This window comes from Talpa occidentalis, unplaced genomic scaffold (genome assembly GCF_014898055.3).
Source record: "Talpa occidentalis isolate TD23 unplaced genomic scaffold, MPIMG_talOcc4v2.1 talOcc4.14, whole genome shotgun sequence".
Taxonomy (NCBI): domain Eukaryota; kingdom Metazoa; phylum Chordata; class Mammalia; order Eulipotyphla; family Talpidae; genus Talpa; species Talpa occidentalis.
Genome location: NW_023601433.1, coordinates 27602605 through 27623134, shown reverse-complemented (window position 1 = coordinate 27623134; position 20530 = coordinate 27602605). Strand labels below are relative to the sequence as shown.

The 20530-nt window shown below is 48.4% G+C and overlaps 1 long non-coding RNA gene across 2 annotated transcripts; it reads left to right on the top strand.

Annotated features, from left to right (window-relative positions):
- The first annotated feature begins 15567 nt into the window (after positions 1 to 15567).
- LOC119244473 (uncharacterized) lies at positions 15568 to 20128 on the top strand. 2 transcript variants are annotated; one of them, XR_008551753.1, is made up of 4 exons: positions 15568 to 15773; positions 16482 to 16613; positions 17592 to 17688; positions 18455 to 20128. It is a non-coding gene; the product is annotated as an uncharacterized LOC119244473 (long non-coding RNA). The 2 variants fall into 2 exon arrangements; XR_005125054.2 differs by having other exon boundaries at positions 17592 to 20128.
- The last annotated feature ends 402 nt before the right edge of the window (positions 20129 to 20530 follow it).

The window sequence follows — 20530 nt, the reverse complement described above, 5'->3', positions numbered from 1 at the left end:
GGAGGAAAGGAGACTAAGTGGAACCAACACTTGTGTGCGGAGGATGTAGGATGCGAGAGCAGGAGCAGGAGCTTGTCATGCGTCATATGGAAAAAAACATTGTAACCTGAGAGAGGGTGTCCCCACGTGCCGTCAGAGGGGCTGATGTAGAAAAGAGGACCCAAAATACTGACAGGGTGAGGAAAATTGGGCTCTCATGCCTGACTGATGGTGTGAAATAACAACAACGCTGGTGACACCTGCATTTCCCACACAGGCCCGTGGTGGTTCTCTCAGGCACTTTGTTCAGATCCTGAGAAGTCACATTTGCAGAAGGTCTAATCACTGATAATCATGACACCTTTGCTCACAAGAGCTTCTCCAGGTGCTGTCCTGAGAGAAAGCAGATGCCAGGCCTGGTGTCCATTACCAGATTCTGTTTCATGAACCATGGAATCCTACTCAGCAAAGAAAAGGAAGATCTCTTCTTTCTTCAATTTTTAATGTAAATATTTTTTACATCATTGTTCATTCTCCCCTCAGGTGTAATCCCCAGAACATTCCCACCACCAAGTCACCCATGACCATCACCATCATCTCCTGTGCTCTTCCCTCCTGTTTTGATCCCTCTCCCGCACCCTCCCCAGCTGAATGTCTCTTATTTGTATTTTGCTGCTAGTTCTGACTTTTTCCCCCTGATCCCTGGTTTGGTTTCCCTATTCCCTCCTATAAGAGAAACCATCCGACATGTTTCTCTTTCCTTCTGACTTATTACGCTGAGCATGATCAAAAAGGAATGACCTCTTAAGGCAACAATTACTAAGAGGCCCCAGGGAGATGGTGCTGAGTGACAATTCCAGTGCCAAGGCTGCACTCAATAGTCACACGGGCAGTCTGGCTTCCCATTTCCAGAAGAAACAGGGAGCTGGTGGTCGCTTTGAAAGGACAAAACTCCGGGGAGTTTGCACAAAGTTCATTAGGAGCAAATCAGGACAAATTTTTGTTTGAAGCAGAAGCAGCAAAGCAAAGCTCCCATTACTGGGAAGGGACTTGAAAATGATTTGCCATTGGCTGGATTGCAGAGGCTGCCTTTATTGCTGGGGTAGTAGGTGTTGGATTTGTTCTTCCTTTGATGGGGCTTTGCGTTGAATTTTTTGTTTCTCAGCTGCTGTTCCCTGGCCTGGATCTGTCCTGCTCTCTAGATGTTGGTGCTGCACCCCCTTCCCTGGACTCTGTCTCCCCATGTCCCTGAGTTGTCTCCTGACCTTCATTTCCTAACTCAATGGGACTCTTTTTTTCTAACCTATCCCCTCTGAAAAGACACTGTGAGATGAAAGAACAGGCAGAAAGTAATGCCTGGGTTAGGACTGGAGGGCACTGGTGGGAGGGGGAGGCGTGTTCTTAAAGATCAGCACTCAGGCCCCTTGGGCTAAGGGAACTGTTGGTATCCAGGCCCTATGGGTGGATCTAAGAACCCACTCTTAATGCCTTCTGGGACCCTGGGGTTTGGGACGGTGTTGTTGTTGTAGAAATTTACCCCTCCCCTGGGGCTCCTCACTAAGATGGGGAACAGCTGTGAGGTAGAACAGGGGAGTTGGTTTAAAGCAGAAGTGTCTTCAAAGGGAGCATCAGTCATGCCCAGTGCACTTGAGCACAGCCCAGTGTCTGGACTAATTAGGTCTCCAAACCAGGACCACAGCTCCACCTGGTGCCCAGGATGAATGTCATCCTGCATGAGCTGACAATCACTAGGGGGACTGCTTCTGACACTCTAGAGAGCAGGCCCTGGGTGAGTGTGACATGGGCCCCGTCACCAGACACTCGAAATAACCTATTGCAACCTCTGCTCCCATTTACTAAATGAGGAAACAGGGAGAGGGTAAGTAATTTTCTCTAAATAGCAAAGAAGTAACTGGTAGGTTAGAATTCCTACCTCAGAGCACATTATTCACCCACTGCCCTCCCCTCAATGGGCTTCATTTTTTGCTCCTTCCTTCATCCCAGGCCTCCTGGCCCGTACTGTCTGGACCCAGCTTCTGTATTCAGGCATCTGTCCTCCCTGCATCTATGCAGTGAACACTCAGATGCTCATGGTGCTGGAATCTGATTCCATGTCAAATGTGAGTCTGTCTTCACACAGGGTTGGGGACCCTCATCTGCTTCCTCTGTGGCAGAAAACACAGATTCTGTGGGACAGGACAAGGGGACACAAGACCTTGGCTAGGCTCTGTGCGTCAACTTCCTTTCCTGATATTTTAGGATGAGAATCCTTCCCAAGGAGTCAGGGTCTTGGCCTTCGGAGAACTGGCAGACCGGCACGGGACCATTTGTTCTAAGGTATAGCCAGTGATGTGTGCACTTTCCCCTAATGTCCTGAACAAATATATATTTTTTTTTAATTAATAAATTTTATTTTTATATTCCCTATACAATTGCAATCCCCCCCAGAAACATCAATTCCAAAGAACACCTGAACAAATATATTTGAGCTCAGGCTCCTGCTGGTGAAAATGTACAATGTGACTCACTGACACATGATGAGACACTGCACCTGGACCCCCTGAGAGGCCCCTGTGCCCCTGGGCATAGACTCCCCTGATGAACTGCCCCTCCCAGTTGTGTGTAAAGAGGTGACTAAGACTGGACAGGACCAAGGCCTCAGGCCCATCCATCCTGCTCCCAGCCAAGTAACACACACAGCCCCTCCCTGATGTCTCCTCCCCTCCACTTGCCCCTCAGAGTCTCCCAGGGGCTGCTGGCTCCCCATGGCCATGCATCACTTGTCCCTTCTGGGTCTCAGTGCAGCGTGATGCCAGGCATTAGCACCATCCTGGGAGATGGGACTCTCCTGAAGTGACCTGAGCTTGGGAAGTAGACTAAGATCTCTCTATGGAGAAGGACAAGTCATCGGACTTCAGAAACATTTCCTGATGATCAGCAACCATCTAGATCAATTCCAAAATTGGGTCTCCCTGGTGGTGCAAGGGGTTAAGCACTGCATATGAAGAGTTTCGCAGGCTTTGCAGCACAGATTTGCTCCCCAGCCTGCCGGGAGCAATACACATGGTGCGGCAGACCTCTTCTATCTTGCCTGCTGCTCCCCTCAGCTGTGTATTTCAGTCAGTCTGCATGTTCTGTTCTCCTCTCTGTCTCTGGTGAATCCTTTCACCCTACACATCTCTGGCCTGTACCCCAGCTCTTGTATGCATAAATAAATAAGCTTTAAAAAATATATAAAACAATTTTTCATGAGATTTACAGGACTGACCTCTCTGAAAGGGATTCTGCACCACAACAGAAGTAATTCACAAGAACACTTGTCATTCCTTCCACTGATGCAGAATACAAGTGTGGGGTGCGGACACCATTTTGAAATGTGTCATTGTACTGAATGTCTTGTCTTTGAGCAGGGATCAGCGTGGACGCGTGTTAGAACATTCCCTCATTGCTGGAGCCTCAGTACCCGGATTTGCGTGGGGAGTGGAGCTGTCCTTCCCCACAGGAGCCCTGCTTCATGGGACCCGCCACTCCCCTGGTGCCTGTGAGAGCAGCTGCAGGGACAGATGCTCAGGATTATTCTCATTTAGAAATTCCCACATTTTTCTGCTCTGTCTTGTGCTACATCGCTGTTGTGAGGATTCTGTTCTCGTGTTTGTTCCTGTGCAGATGAGTCTTTCTGGGTCTCCACTGGGGAGTCTCTCCCTAAACTGTTCCTTCCAGCATGGGTAGAGCTGTGTTCCTCTTTTCCCTTTGGTTCTTGGTTTGCTAAATATCCAGCTTTGTATGTTAACAGTTTTTACAAAATTTGGAATATTTGGTAAAATATTTGGTCATTTCTCAAGCATATTTTCTTTTTCCAAATATTTGTTCTAGCCTTCATTCCTCCCTGATTTTTCCCTTGTGTCATCGTTACACACATTTGGACAATGATGTTCTCCTGTACCTCAGATAACTGGTCGTTTTTTCACTTTTTTCTTTTCTCTCGATATCAGTGTGTTAGATTGTTACATCATAGAGTTCAGTAATCTTTACATTTGCATCAGCAATTTTCTGCAAATTTTTCCACTGTATTGTTAAATCACAGAAAGTGTCAGTTTATTGCTAGAAAGTCAATTGTGCTCATATTTTAATATGTCCCGTGTCCTATTTAGCATGTTCCCTCATCTACTAAAATCAGAACAAGAGAACATTGTCATGATAATAGTCTCCATATCTAGATATGTGCCATCTGGAAAATTTCAATGTCAGGATGGGCTAATTGAGATTTGTATTATTGGGACCAATATATTCCTAAATCTTCACAGAAAATTTTTGATAAAGGCCAAAATTTGTGTAATGTTTCATGCTAGATACTGGAGACCTGTATTAAGACTTTTTTTATTGGTTCTCTAAATTCCGTGGAAACATTCATACGTGCTCTCAACTTGCTTTTTTACTACCTTCTGAACCACCAGATCAGCCTAAAGTTTGGACAATTTTTCCTACCAGTGAGCAAAGTGCTCCTGACAGGCAACCAATGCCTTACTAGGCTCTGTCTCTTCTGATCAAGGAACAAGCAAATACGACCTTGTGTGCCTGTGTGTGTGCAAGTGTGTGTGTACCCGTGTGCGTGTGTTTGTGTCTCTGTGTGTGTGGATGTGCACGCTCCATACAAGTAGCTCCCTCTGAAGTCTCATGGAGGTTATTCCTCCTGCCCATCCTCTTCCTCCTTCACCCCTGTGCTTCTCCCCATCCCTGCTGCTGGTCTCTCAGTGAGGTGTCCTTGTCAGTTCCTAGAAAGACCTGTGGGCAGATGTGGAACCGTTTGATGCACCAACAGCTGAGAATATACCACTTTAGAGACCCCAATGTGCCCCCTATTTGTCCTGATGTAGACCTCCTCACAGGAACCCCATTACCCAACTGGACCATGTTTACACCCTCCATGGTGCTCAGAACTCTCAGTCCAGCCTCCCCTGGGGTCAAATCGTTCTGTTGAACCTCAATCCAGAAAAGTGGTAGGACCCTCCCTGCATACAATTCCCTGGAACTCTAGATTCCAAACTCTTCATCTACTCCAGCAGTGGGCACTGGCTGTCACCCTTGGGACATGGTCATCGCCTGATATTTCTCAGGGTGTTGAGCCTTCCTGACTTCTGAGTATAACACCACAGGCCTAAGGGGAGAACAAAGATGCTGTCTGGTAAAAAGGAATTAAATGATGACCCATATCCCTCTCCATCCTGCTGTCTGGGAAGGAGGTCAGAGCCAGAGGGTTTGAGAGAAGAGTGAAAATCTTAGGGTTCTTCAGTGAGATAGGGAGTAGCTCATTCTAAGTCCTGTGGGGAATAGCCCTGGGGAGGGAGGTTTTGCCCTCATTTCCCCTTTGTGTCACTGTGGCTTCACCATATTGCCCTGTATTAAAGTCAGCACTACAGTGATATTCAGCCCTGTGCTCAGGCTGGATGTCAAGTAGCGGTCAGGCCCTGACTGGAGCATGAGAAGCGATCAGGAATCCCCTCTCCTTTCCCATGTCTTCCAGCACTCCTAAGATTCATCACACCGCAGGGCCTACCATGGCATTGTTGATAACATACAATGGTGTAGGAGTGTTGCACCCAGCTCAGGGTGCAGGTGAGCTTGGCTGAGGCTCCCAGGGAGGCAGATGCAGAAGGGGGCTGGGTCAGCACAAGCACAGCACAGAGATGTAGAACAGAAAAGCAAGAACCATGATGAATGACAATGGGGAGACACCTCTAAAGACTGTGCAGACTGGGAAATACTGTGAAGGGGCACCCCTCAGTTTCTGGGCTGCTCTATGATGTGGATACCATAAGGAACAGGAAGTAGGAGGACACCCAGGCCATGGTGGAGGCTTCTAGGAGCTCCGCCCTGAGGCTGCCCAGCTGCACTGGCCTCTCCAGGCTCCTGTCTTATCCTCCCTGCCTGCAGCTCCAGGAGGAGGGGCAGGCAATGAAAATCTCTTCCAGTCCCCAGGGTGTGTGTCTCAGTCTTGTCTGAGTCCTGAGCCTAAGGGTCTCAAGCTGGTGATTTCCTGAATTTAGAAAAATGGTAGGAGTGGGTTTCATGTGGGAGCTGATTTTACAGCAGAAGTGTCTTCAAGGAAGCATCTGTCATGCCAAGTGCACTTGAACACAGCCCAGTGTCTTGGACTAATTAGGTCTCCAAACCAGGACCACAGCGCCCCCTGGTGCCCAGGATGAATGTCATCCTGCATGTGCTGACAGTCACCAGCATGACTGCTTCTGAGCCTGATGGAGACCAGGCCCTGGGTGAGTGTGACATGGGCCCCTCACCAGACACTCGGAATAACCCACTGCAGTCTCTGTTCCCGTCTACTAAGTGAGGAAACAGGGAGAGGGTAAGTGGTTGTCTCTAAATACCCAAGAAGTAACGGGTAGGCTAGAATTCCCACCTCAGGGCCCATTATTCATTCTCATGCCCTCCTCACACTGGGTGTCACATTTTCCTCCTTCCCTCATGCCAGGCCTCCTGGACCACCTGTCAGGACCCGGCTTCTGCATTCAGGAGTCTGTCCTCCTGTGTCTATGCAGTGAACACTCAGATGCTCACGGTGCTGGAATCTGATTCCCTGTCAAATGTGAGTCTGTTTGTACGCAGAGGTGGGGACCATTGTCTGTTCCCTCTGTGGTAGAGAACACATATCCTATGTGATAGGATAAGGGATCCTGAGACCTTGGTCTGGCTCCACGTGTCAGGCTCCTTTCCTGATATTTTAGGATGATGATTCCATTCTCACAAGGTCAAGGTCTTGGCTTTTCGATAACTGTCAGGCAGGCACAGGAGAATTTTTTTCTAAGGTATAGCCAGTGATGTGTGCACTTTCCCCTAATGTCCTGAACAAATGTATTTGTCCTCAGGCTCCTACTGCTGAAAATGTACAATGTGACTCACTGACACATGTTGCAATGCTGTACCTGGACCTCCTGAGAGGCCCCTGTGCCCCTGGGCACAGACACCCCTGACACACTGACCCTCCCAGTTGTGTTTAAAGAGGTGACTAGATACTGGACAGAGTCACTGGCCTCAGGCCTCCAGCCTGTCCATCCTGCTCCCAGCCGAGCAGCCCACACAGGCCCTCCCATGAAGCCTTCTGCCCATCAATTGCCCCTGAGAGTCCCTAAGGGCTGCTGGCTTCTCAGGGCCAGTTCTCATACCTTCGATTCTGGGTCTCAGTACAGCACATGGCCAGTTGTTAGCATCATCCATGGAGAACGGACTTTTCTAAAATGACCTTGGAAATTCGGCTAAGATCTCTCTGTGGAGAAGGACAAGTTATCCGACTTCATTAACATTTCCTGATGATCATCCAGCACCTAGAACTAATCCAAAATGATTGGACATGAGATTTACTGGATTTACCTTCTACTGAAAGGGATTCTGCACCACAGTAGAAGTAATTCACAAGAACACTTTCAGGTCCTCCCAGGTGGTGCAGCTGTTGAGCGCTGGGTTGCTAAGCAGCCCGCAGCCTCTGCAGCGCCAGTCAATTCCTGGCCACCGGGTGAGGGACCCACATGGCGCACAGACCTCTCCTGCCACCTGCTGCTCTCCTCAGCAGTGTACTTCATCAATCTGCCTGCTCTGCTCCCCTCTCTGGCTCTGGTGAATTCTCTCACCCTCCCGCACTTCTGACTGTACCCAATGCTTTTATAAATAAATAAATAAACCTTAATTTAAAAAAGAACCCTTGTCATTCCTTTCACAGACATAATACAAGTGTGGGGTGCTGACACTCATGTTGAAATTTGTCACTGTACTGAATGTCTTGTCTTTGAGCAGGGATCAGCGTGGACACGTGTTACAACATTCCCTCATTGCAGGAGCCTCAGTACCCGGATATGCGTGAAGAGTGGAGCTGTCCTTCCCCACATTAGTCCCTGTTTCATTGGACACACCACAACCCTGGCGCCTCTATAACAGCTGCAGGGACAAAAGTTCAGGATTTTTCTCATTTAGAAGCTTCACCATTTTCTTCTCTGTCTCGTGCTGCATCGGTGTCGTGACGATTCTGTTCTCGTGTTTGTTCCTGTGCAGATGAGTCTTTCTGGGTCTCCCTGGGGAGTCTCTCCCTAAACTATTTCTTATAGTGTGGGTAGAGCTGTGTTCCTCTTTTCCCTTTTAGCTCTTGGTTTGCTAAATACCAAGCTCTGTGTATTAATAGTTTTTACCAAATATGGAATATTTTGTAGAATATTTGGTCATTTCTTAACTATGTTTCCTTTTTCCAAATATTTGTTCTAACCTCTATTCCTTCCCTGGCTTTCTCCCTAGTGTCATCACCTACACACATTTGGACCTTTGATGTTCTCCTGTACCTCAGATACTGGTCATTTTTTTTCACTTTTTTCTTTTCTCTCAGTATCAAACAATGGTTTAGACTGTTATATCATAAAGTTCAATAATCTTTACATTTGCATCAACAATTTTCTGCTAGTGTCTTCCATTGTATTATTACATCTCAGAAAGGATCATGTTTATTGCTAGAATGTCAATTGTGTTTATATTTTAATGTGTCCCATGACTTCTTTAGCATGTTCCCTCATCTGCTTAACTCAGAACAAGGGAACATTTTCACGATAACAGTATCTGTATCTAGATATGTGACTTTCAGAAAATTTCACTGTCAGGATGGGCTCATTGATTTTGTATTATTAGGATCAATAAATCCTAAATCTTCAAACAAAGTTTTGATAAGTGCCAAAATTTGTGCAATGTCCCTTGCTAGATACTGGAGACCTGTATTTATGTCTTTTTATTCTTTCTTTAACATTTTGGTTCTTAAAATTCACTGGACACATTCAATCCTTGCTCTCAGTTTGCATTTTTGCTCTCTTTGGAGGCACCAGATAAACCTAAAGTTTGGACAAATTATCCTACTGATAGGCAACCAATGCCTCAATAGGATCTGTCTCTTCTGACCAGGGAACAAGCAACTATGACTGTGTGTGCCTGTCTGTGTGCAGGTGTGTGTGTGTGTGTGTGTGTGTGTGTGCAAGCTCCATACAAGAAGCTCCCTCTGAAGTCTCAGGGAGGTTATTCCTCCTGCCCATCCTCTTCCTCCCTCACCCCTGTGCTCATCTGTGCTTTAGAATCTTTGCTCAACTCCAGAGCTGTCTCTGCAGGTCCTCGTGCTCTGCCCTCTCAGTCTTTCCACCTTGGTCCTCAATCCCCACAACTCTGGGGTCAAGGAAACACCTGGAGCCCCTTCCTGCAGTCCCAAATCCACTCAGGACTCACATCTGCAGAGAATGCCCGAGAGCTGGGGTGGGGCAAAGGACTTGGGACCCGGGTCACCTCCACTTGTCTGTGTCTCATCCTCCTGGGGCTGGAGGAGAGTGTGACCCAGATGGTGATGGGGCTTTTGTCTCACTTCCCCTTGGCCCCGTGTCACTGTGAAATGATGATTACTGTTGTCTACTGACTGACAGTAATAGTCAGCCTCATCCTCAGCCTGAGCCCCACTGATGGTCAGGGTGGCCGTGCTCCTCGAGCTGGAGCCTGATAATCACGCAGGGATCCCTGAAGGCCTGCTACCAAAAATATCAACGAGCATTTCAGGGACCTGGCCAGGCTTCTGCTGGTACCAGCTAGCATAAGTGTTTATTCCTTGGCAGGTGATTGTGGCCGTCTGTCCCAAGGCCACAGAGACTGACTGTGGTTGACTCAGCTCAGCAGTGACCACTGAACCTGCAAGAGGAGAGGAGAAGAGAGGTGAGTGAGGGATGAGGGTCATTCCCAGAGGGCACAGCCCCTGCTACATCCCCTGTGCTGAGCTAAATGTCAGGCCAGGGTGCTCCCTGGTGTCTGTGTGGGCTGATCCCTAGGGCCAGCACCTGTGCAGATAACGAGGAGGAGGAGCAGGAGAGGGCTCCAGGCCATGGCACAGATGTCGCAGGATCAGCTTCTAAGCCTTCAGCTGGGATGGGTGCTCAGGGCCTCTCTTATCCTCGGGTGGCATGTGAATCTACTTCCTACCTCCCTGTGGCCTTGCTAGGGGCTCTGAAGAACATACAGCTCAGCTCATAGAAGTCTGTGAAGTGTAAGCAAGTGCGTGGTCTGCACTAGAGATTCTAAGACCTGTGTGTGGCTTGTGAGAGAGTGCTTCCTGCGCACATAGCACACGCTCACACACACACACACACACACACACACACACTTCCATTGATACCCTGGACCATTCCTCTGTTTTAAGACAATCTTTATGACTCTCTCTAGTGAGGAGAACACACACAGGTGGCATTTGCAGAATCTAGGAGGGAGTGAGAGGCATAATTCCATCCCCACACAGGGAACTGGGTCATGCAACTTCAGTCAATAGTTCTTGTTTATATTGAAAGGATATACGGGGGACATGGCTGAAATGAAAGAATAAGTAACGGTACTTTGATGACACCAGTAGCGTGATATATGAAAGGAAGATTAATACACTGACTTCATCAAAACTCCTATCTTTGTTTTATAAAACCTCCTCCACAGGATAATAGAAAAAATAAACAAGCAAGATAAAAGATTACAAAGACATCTCAATGACCAGCGAGTGCAGAGAGGATACTGGGAAATGTGATCACACACAGTGAAGACACAACCACTGAGGACAGGGGACTGAGCGGGACCAACACATGTGTGAGGAGGATGTAAGATGGCGGGAGCAGGAGCAGGAGCTTGTCATGTTCTTTGGGAAACACCAAAGTAACCTGAGGAGAGGGTGTCCTCATGTGCCATCAGATAGGCTGAAATAGAAAGTAGGGACCCAAATGCTAGCAGGGTGAGGAGAAGTGGGGCCTTCACGCCTGAGGGATGGTGTGGAATTTACCAAACTCTGGAAAGAGCTTGCAGGTCTCAAAGAAGCAAAACCTGCATTTCCCCCACCTCTGGTCCTGGATCACATCTCTAGGGCCCCATGGGTGACTATCCCCACGTCAGCTGACCCAGAAGGAAGGGGTGCACTTACTCCAGAAGGGAAGAGGACTAGAGAGGGTGAGTGAAGTTCTCACGTTCACCTTTGGAGAATTGGGATGAGCAGGACCTGGGAGGGCCAAGGTCAGAAATGACACTGTTGTGCGTGAACCAGAAATACCCTGGGCTGAGGGAGTGGAAATCCTGGCAAAGGGCCAAGTCTGGGGCCCACAAATGGAGACAGCTTCTCCTTGAGAGTTGCTCCTGCTGCCTGAGGGGGCGCTGCTGGGTGGTGTCTGGGGCAGCTCATGCAGGTGGGCGCAGCTCCCACCTCTCTTTGCGGCTGGTCAGTCACCCCAGGAGAAAACAGTCCAGACTGATGGAGCTAGAGTGGTCTCTTCATGATCTTTGTCTGGAAGTTCCCTGATGGTTGCTCAGGTCCTGGGGATGCAGTACAGACAAGCTCTTCAATCTCCTGCTCATGCTTTAGTAGTTGATAAGAGATGAAGATTTAATAATCTGTCATCAGTGTGGATGCCACTTGGAGTCATGGAAGATTCCACCGCCCCTCCATGATCTCAGGCCCTACCAATCACACCCAGCTCTGGAGCTTGTCAGCACAGTACTTAGAGGAAGATGTGGTTTCTCTTTATAAAATGTGCACAACTGACATTTGTACACTATCCTCAGGGTTCTGAAGAGGTGTTTACTGGACAGTTGGGAATGGTCCCACTTGACTGTCACCAAGTTTACTCCCAAGAGTGAGTCTTCACATTTCACTTCTGCTCTCATGGCATTAGCATTAGCTCCTTCCAGACCCTCTGTCTCTGGCATCACCAGCCCCAGGGATGAATCTGCTGACATATGCGCCCCTCCCCTAAGGTTCTGAGCCTCCTCCCAGGAGCCTGTCTCCAGTGCCCAGGCAACAAATTGTCCTTTAGTGCCCCCAAGGCCTTCTGTCTCCCTATCTACACCTTGTGTGGTGAGAATGGGGAATGATGTCCATGGTCTCCAGGGTCCTGTCCTGTCCCAGAGAACACTCTCCCATTTCCATGGGCATTATCAGCATGAATGTGAAGAGTCATCACTACTTTCTTGGGAACTGAGCACAATCTCACTCCCTCAAAATGATTCTCCATGTGATAAATGTGTCAGGAGAGGTGACCTGTGCAGAGGGATAGCAGGGGGACAGGGCTCTGTGAGAATATTAAGTAAAGCATCTCCCTCAGAATACCCAGAAAGGCCTTCCTGGGTATGGGACTTTGAAACAGAACAGAGAGGATATTTTGTGTTAAAGAGGTGAGCTCCCCTGTCCTCAGTCTTTAGCTGTCACCTTCCCAGGACAAGAGCTGCCTGTGGTCTTCTACTGCCCCTGCCCCTGGCATCACCTTGACCATGAGAATTATGTCTAATTTGTACTTGGCCCCCTGACCTGGATTGACTATGACACCCAACAGCACAGGGAATGACTTTCATCTGCATCCCCTGTACATTCATATCATCGCTTCTATGGTCTGTTAGTCTGTACACAAGGTTACTGTGTCACTTTATTACAAATTATAACCATAAGTCCTGGATAGGTGGGATGCTGTGTTGTAGGAGGTCATTGACATATTTCCCTGCAGCAGTGAGACCCCTCCTCTACAATGGAAGGAGGGGGAGACCCCTTATTAGAGGGGTCCATTGGTGATCTTGGTTAGGACAGAGTAACTAAATCCTCAGTCAGAACAACTGTCATTTGGGTGATGAGGATGGAAGAGGGTCTGTGAGCTTCATGACTCTGCAGTCCTGGGTCAGCAGTCACTGCCAGGCCTGAACTCTGATGTCCATCACGGTCCTGCTCCTCTGCATCTTCTCCCCCCCCTCCCAAGACACCAGCTCCCAATTCTAATCCACCCATGTGGGAGTCATCCAGCCCCAGGAAGAAGCTGGGCTTAGCTCTCAGAACTGTGTCATTGTAGGGTGAGGCCCGATCACCTCTGAACAAGCCCAGGTCAGGCCTATATGCTAGGGTCACTAAATCACACTGTCTGCTGCAGAGAATCAGCATGTCCAGTAAAGTACTGCCCACCAATCCATTGAAGTTGAGGAAGATCCCCCACAGGCTGACACATGGTGGGGTCCAATTTCTCCCACATCAGTGTCCACTCTCCCCCATCCCTGCTGCTGGTCTCTCAGTGAGGATCCAGGTCAGTTCCTAGAAAGTCCTGCGGGCAGATGTGGAGACATTTGAGCATCAATAGCTGAGATTCTAACACATTAGAGACCCCAATGAGCCCCCTATTTGTCCTGATGAAGATCTCCTCACAGGAACCTCAATACCCAACTGGACTTCAGTCTGGAGCCTCCATGGTTGTCAGAACTCTCAGATCACCCTCCGCTGGGACTAACATTTTCTGCTGAAATCAATCCTGAAAAGTGGTAGGACACTCCCTGCCTACAATTCCCTGGACTCTGAGACTCCAGATTCTTCTCCTACTCAAGTGGTGGGCACAGGGCTGTGACCCTTGGAGACATCGTCATTGAAAGGTCCATGCAGGGGCCAGGAATGAGGGAGCCCACTTAGAAAAAAACAAGATGGCCCTGAACTAGTACCACTGATACAATCCAACGGGAAATGAAGCAATAAACAGGAGAAAAACAACTCGGCTCCATGAGAAACAACTTTGTTTTGCCTAAACCTGTTTCCTACCCTGCCAAGACAGCTTTCCTGCCTAACATCTCCTCACCCTATAAGAATGACCCTTCCCCTGACAATGGGCACAACTTCACTGGGTCCATGAACCGTGCCCAGGGGCGCAATAAAGTTTCTGCCTGTTAGAAACTGGCCTGGCTCTCCTTCTCTTTACCTTGCCAATCCATTCAGTCATCACCTGGCATCTCTCAGATCCTTCCTGTCCCTCCCAGCACATGATGCAGGTACAAATGACCAGTCTCTCAGATAAGCATTAACAAGTTTGTCTTTCCCATATTCCTTGCAATTCTTCCCTTGTTAGACAATTTGTCTTCTTGCATTCCAAGGAATACAGCAGGTAAAACAGCAAGCTGCGCCCACTTGTCTCTGTGCTGGCCCTTCCCCCTCCCCTGGCAGACCCTTGCCCATCACCTGCTTTTTGCCTTTTATAAATATTCTGCATCCTGGCAAAGAGCAGCACGGTTGTCTCTCAGACATGAGTCTGCTGCCTTCTCATTTGGTGATCAATCAAACCACTTTCCCTTTCCTCAAACTCTGTTTCCATTTATTAGCTGAGGGAAACTGAGGCCAGAGTTCAGTATCAATCACCCCACAGGCCTGAGGGAGGACACAGATGCTGTGTTGTCAAAGTGACATCAATGATGACCCGTGTCCCTCTCTGTCCTGCTGTCTGTGGAGAAGGTCAGTACCGCAGGGTTGAAGGAAAAGTGTAAAATTCTTAGGGTCCTGCCATGAAATGGGGAGTAGCTCACCCTGACCTCTGTGGTGAAGAGCCCTGGGGGACTGTGGTTTTGGCCTCACTTCCCATTTGTGTCACTGTGGCGTCACCATATGGCCCTATATTAAAGTCAACACTACAGTGATATTCAGCCTCATCCTCAGAGTGGATGTTGGAGATGGTCAAGTAGCGGTCAGCCCCTGAGCCAGAGTTTGAGAAGCGATCAGGGATCCCCTCTCCTTTGCTGTGTCCTCCATCATTCCTAAGATACATCACATTCTCTGGGACCCTCCCTGGCAGCTGTTGATACCATGCAATGGGGAAGGTACTGAACTCTCTGTTTAGGTGCAGGTGAGCTTGGCTGAAGGTCCAGGGAGGCAGATGCCGAAGGGGGCTGGGTTAGCACAGGCACAGCACAGAACCTGGAACAGAACCATGCTGAATGACAATGGGGTGACAGTCCTAAGGACTGTGCATGGTGGGAAATACTGTGAAGGAGGATCCCTGAGTGTCTGGGCTGCTCTGACTTGTGGAGACCGTGAGGGGCAGGAGGTGGAAGGACACCCAGGCTATGGTGGAGGCTTCCAGGAGCTCTGCCCTGAGGCTGCCCAGCTGCACTGGCCTCTCCATGCTTCTGGGTTATTCTCTCTGTCTGTAGTGCAATGAGGCGGGGCAGCCAATACAAATCTCTCTCCATTCCCCAGGGTTTGTGTCTCTGTCTTATCTGAGAACTGAGCAAACCTGCTTATTTCCTGAGGTCAGAAGGACCAGGTGTGGGGCATTGTGGGAGTAGGTTTTACCACAGAAGTGTCTTCAAAGGGAGCATCGGTCTTGTCCAGTGTACCTGAGCACAGTCCAGTATCTGGACTGGTTTGTGACCCCAAGCCAGGACCACAGTGCCCACTGGTGCCCAGGATGAATGTCATCCTGCTTGTGCTGACAGTCACCAGCATGACTGCTTCTGAGCCTGGAGATCAGGCCCTGGATGAGTGTGACATGGGCCCCTCACCAGACACTCGGAATAACCCTCTGCTCCCGTCTACTAAAAGAGGAAACTGGTGAGTGTAAGTGATTTTCTTTAAATACCCAAGCAGTAATGGGTAGGCTAGAATTCCCACTCAGAGCCCATAATTCAACCTCCTGGTCTCCCCTCACTGGGAATGATGTTTTCCTCATTTCCTCATGCCAGGCCTCCTGGCATGGATCCCAGCTTCTATATTCAGGAGTCTGTCCTCCCTTTGTCTATGCAGTGAACACTCACGGTGCTGCTCACGGTGCCGGAATCTGATTCCCTGTAAAATGTCTGTGCACAGAGGTGGCGACCCTCGTCTGTTCTCTCTGTGACAGGACAAGGGGACCTGAGACCTTTGTCAGGCTCCATGTGTCAGGCTCCTTTCCTGATATTTTAGGATGAGGATTCTTTCCAATGAGGTCATGGTCTCTGCATTGGAGGACAGTCAGGTAAGCCCAGGAGAATTTCTTTCTAGGGTATAGCCTGTGATGTGTGCACTTTCCCCTAAAGTCCTGAACAACTATAACTCTCCTCAGGCCTCTGCTGCTGAAAATGCACATGCTGAGACGGTGTACCTGGATGCCCTGAGAGGCCTCTCTGCCCCTGGGCACAGAGACCCTTGACACACTGCTCTCCCAGTTGTGTGTAAATAGGTGACTAACTCTGGGCAGGATCACGGACCTCAGGCCTAACCATCCTGTTCCCAGATTACACCCCACAAAGCCTTCCCCTGGTGCCTACTCCCCTCTAGGTGCCCCTCAGAGTTTCCAGGACCTGCTGGCTCCTCAGGACCAGTCCTCAACCTTCCCTGCTGAGTCTCCGTGCAGTGTGTGGCCAGTTGTTAGCACCACCCTGGGAGAATGGTCTTTCCTAAACAACCTGTGCTTGGGAACTTGGCAATGATCTCTCTATGAAGAAGGACAAGTCATCCAATTTCAGTGACATTTCCTAATGGTCAGCCACCATGTAGATCAATTCCAAAATACTTTTTCATGAGATTTACAGGATTGACCTTCTCTCTGAAAGGAATTCTGCACCACAATAGTAGTAATTCTCAAGAACACTTGTCATTCCTTTCACTGATGCAGAATACAAGTGTTGGGTGCTGACACCATGTTGAAATGTGTCATTGTACTGAATGTCTTGTCTTTGAGCAGGGATCAGCGTGGACACGTGTTACAACATTCCCTCATTGCTGGAGACTCAGTACCCGGATATTCATGGAGAGTGGAGCTGTCCTTCCCTTCATGAGCTCTGCTTCATGGGACCTGCCATACCTCCTGGCGCCTGTGAGAACAGCTGCAGGACAGATGCTCAGGGTTTTTCTCATTTAGAAGCTTCGTCATTTTCTGCTCTGTCTTGTGTTTGCACTGTTTTCATGAGGATTCTGTTCTCATGTTTGTCCTTGAGCAAATGAGTCTTTCTGGGTCTCCACTGGGGAGTCTCTCCCTAAACTGTTCCTTCCAGCGTGGGTAGAGCTGTGTTCCTCTTTTCCCTTTGAGCTCTTGATTTGCTAAATACCAAGCTCTGTGTATTAATAGCTTTTATCAAATTTGGAATATTTGATAAAATATTTGGTCATTTCTCAAATATATTTTCTTTTCCAAATATTTGTTCTAGCCGCCATTCCTTCCCCAAGTTCTCCTTAGTGCCATCGTTACAGATATTTGGTACCTTGATTTGATAGCCTCTTGTACCTCATATAACTGGTTGTTTTTTCACTTTTCTCCTTTCTCTGAGTATCAAACAACATTTTAGGCTGTTATCACAAAGTTCAGTAATTTTTACATTTGCATCAAGTAATTTTCTGCCAGTGCCTTCCATTGTATTATTATATCTCAGAAAGTGTCATGTTTATTGCTAGAATATCAACTGTGCTCATATTTCAATATGTCCTGTGTTTTATTTAGCATGTTCCCTCATCGGCTTCTCTTACAAAGGGAATATTTTCAATATAATAGTCTCCATAACTAGTTATTTGGCATCTAGAATATTTCACTGTCAGGATGGCTCACTTCCTCATGGGCCCATGTCACTGTGGACGATTGTAACTGCTGTCTAGTGACAGGCAGTAATAGTCAGCCTCATCCTCAGCCAGGGCCCCGCTGATGGTCAGGGTGGCCGTGCTGCCTGAGGAAGAGCCTGAGAATTGGTCAGGGATCCCTGAAGGCCTGTGAACATTATTACCACTAACAAAAGTGAGCTAGACAGGGGCCTGGCCGGGCTTCTGCTGGAATCACTGAGCAGCAGTGTTTATTCCTTGGCAGGTGATCGTGGCCATCTGACCCAAGGACACAGAGACTGACTGTGGCTGACTCAGCTCAGCAGTGACCACTGAACCTGCAAAAGGAGAGGAGAAGTGAGGTGAGTGTGAGGATGAGGGTCATTCCCAGAGGACACAGCCCCTGCTGCATCCCCTGTGCTGAGCTGAAGGTCAGGCCACTCTGCTCCCTGGTGTCTTTGTGGGCTGATCCCTAGGGCCAGCACCTGTGCAGATAATGAGGAGGGGGAGCAGGAGAGGGCTCCAGGCCTGGTGCAGATATCTCAGGATCAGCTTCTAAGCCTTCAGCTGGGATGGGTGCTCAGGGCCTCTCTTATCCTCGAGTGGCATGCAAATCTACTTCCTACCTCCCTGTGGCCTTGCTAGGGGCTCTGAAGAACAGACAGAGCTCAGCTCATAGAAGACTCTGAAGTGCAACCTAGTGCCTGGTCTGTACTAGACATTCTAAGACCCTTTGTGTGGCTTTTGAGACAGTGTTTCCTGTGCACACAACACAGGCTCACACACACACACACACACGCACACACACAAATACTTCCATCTGTGCCCTGGACCACGCCTCTGGTTTGGGGCAACCTTCATCACTCTCTCTAGTGAGGAGAACACACACGACGGAGTTTGCAGACTACAGGAGGGAGCTGTGGGGACAGAGGGTTAGAGGCCCAATTTCATGCCCACACAGGGAACTGGGTCATGTAACCTCAAGCAATAGCTCTTGTTTAGGTTTAAAGAATCTACAGGAGACACGTTTGGAATGAAAGTGTAAATAACGGAAGCGTAATGTATGAAAGGAAGATGAATACACTCATCAAAACTCCAATCTTTTGTTTTATAAAACCTCCTCCACAGCATTAAATAAACAAGTAACAAGCAAGAGAAAAGATTAGCAAAGACATCTCCGATGACCAGCGAGTGCAGAGAGGATACTAGGAAATGTGATCACACACAGTGAAGACACAACCACTGAGGAAAGAGACTGAGCGGGACCAACACATGTGTGAGGAGGATGTAGGACGGCAGGAACAGGGGCAGGAGCTTGTCATGCGTCTTCTGGAAATGCGAAAGTGACCTGAGGAGAGGGTGTCCCCATGTGCCATCTGATCGGCAAAGTAGAAAATAGGGGCCCCAAATGCTAGCGAGATGAGAAGTGGGACTTTCACGCCTGAGGGATGGTATGAAATTTACCAAACTCTGGAAAGAGTTTGCAGGTCACTGAAGAAGGAAAACCTGCATTTCCCACACCTCTGGTCCTGGGTCACATCTCTAGGGCCCCATGGGTGACTTTCCCCACTTTAGCTGGCACAGAAGGAAGGGGTGCACTTATTCCAGAAGGGAAGAGGCCTAGAGAAAGTGACTGAAGTTCTCAAGTTCACCTTTGGATAATTGGGAAGAGCAGGACCTGGGAGGGCCAAGGTCAGAAATGACACTATTCTGGGTGAACCAGAAAGAGCCTGGGCTGAGGGAGGGGAAATCCTGGCAAAGGGCCAAGTTTGGGGCCCACAAATGGAGACAGCTTCTCCCTGACAGTTGCTCCCACTGCCTGAGGGAACACTGCTGGGTGGTATCTGGGGAAGCTCAGGCAGGTGGGTGCAGCTCCCACCTCTCTTTGGGGCTGGTCAGTAACTCCAGGATAAAACAGTCCAGACTGATGGAGCTAGAGTGGTCTTTTCCTGATCTTTGTCCTGGAATTTCCCTGATGATTGCTCAGGTCCTGGGGATGCAGTGCAGACAAGCTCTTCAATCTCCTGCTCAGGCTTTAGTAGTTGATAAGAGATGAAGATGTAATAATCTATCATCAGTGTGGATGCCACTTGGAGTCATGGAAGATTCCACCACCCCTCCGTGACCTCAGTCCCTACAGATCACACAGCAGTTCTGAAACTTGTCGGCACAGTGCTTGGAGGAAAATCTGGTTTTTCTTTATAAAATGTGCATAGTTGACTTTCGTACATTATCTGGGGGACCAAATATGACAACTTGCCTGCATGAACAGACACAGGAGATGGAGCCCCACTCAGGGCTCTGAAGAGGCATTTCCTGGGGCATTGGGAATGTTCCCACTTGACTCTCACACAGGATCACAGCCAGGAGGGAGTCTTCACACTTTTGTACACCATCATCTGCACACAATGTGTTATTATGGAATAAAATAAGGACTATAATTTATCTCTCTGGTGAGAAACTTGTTTTTGAGTTACATGCTCATGACTTAAAAAGAGTGTGCTTATTGTGTTTATATTGCATTATGGAGGTGTAGTTCCAACACACTGGACTGTAGCAAGTGCACATGTAAATTCAATGTATTGTGGTATCTACAGATATGTGCTAATTAACAATGTTTCCACCTACTAACAATATTTCATTACTAAAAGGCACCCCATCCCTCATTGCTTGCTCTTGCCTCCATGCACCGCAGTTCTAAAAAAAATGCTGTATTTTTCCGTATCTATACAATTCTCTATTCAGGATCCTGAAATGAGTATACATGTGGTCTTGTGAGTGACTCCTTCACTGTACAATGTGTTCTAGGTTCTTCCATGTAGTGGCCTATGGCAGAACTACACACAGTGTATGGCTGAATAACAGTCTACATTATGAACGTACCAGGTCTGTTATCCTCTTACCAAGGATGGGCATTTGATTGTCTGCACCACACGTCTAACAGGCAAGACAGTGTTGTTGTGGGGAGTCACCCTTCTCTTTCCCATTCATGCAGGTGCACAGGACACATGTCTTCTTATGATTCTAAGTCTCCAGCCTGGGCTGAGTACTGATCATTATAGCGAAACCTGTCACTTTTAATCAGTTCAGTCACTCCAGGGTGCCCCCTGGGCCGGTTATCTTGGGGTTTCAGCTGTTGCAGGTGTCTGCATCCCCCTTCCTGCAAGATCATAGCTAAGAGAGGTAAAAACATTTTGCTGTGTG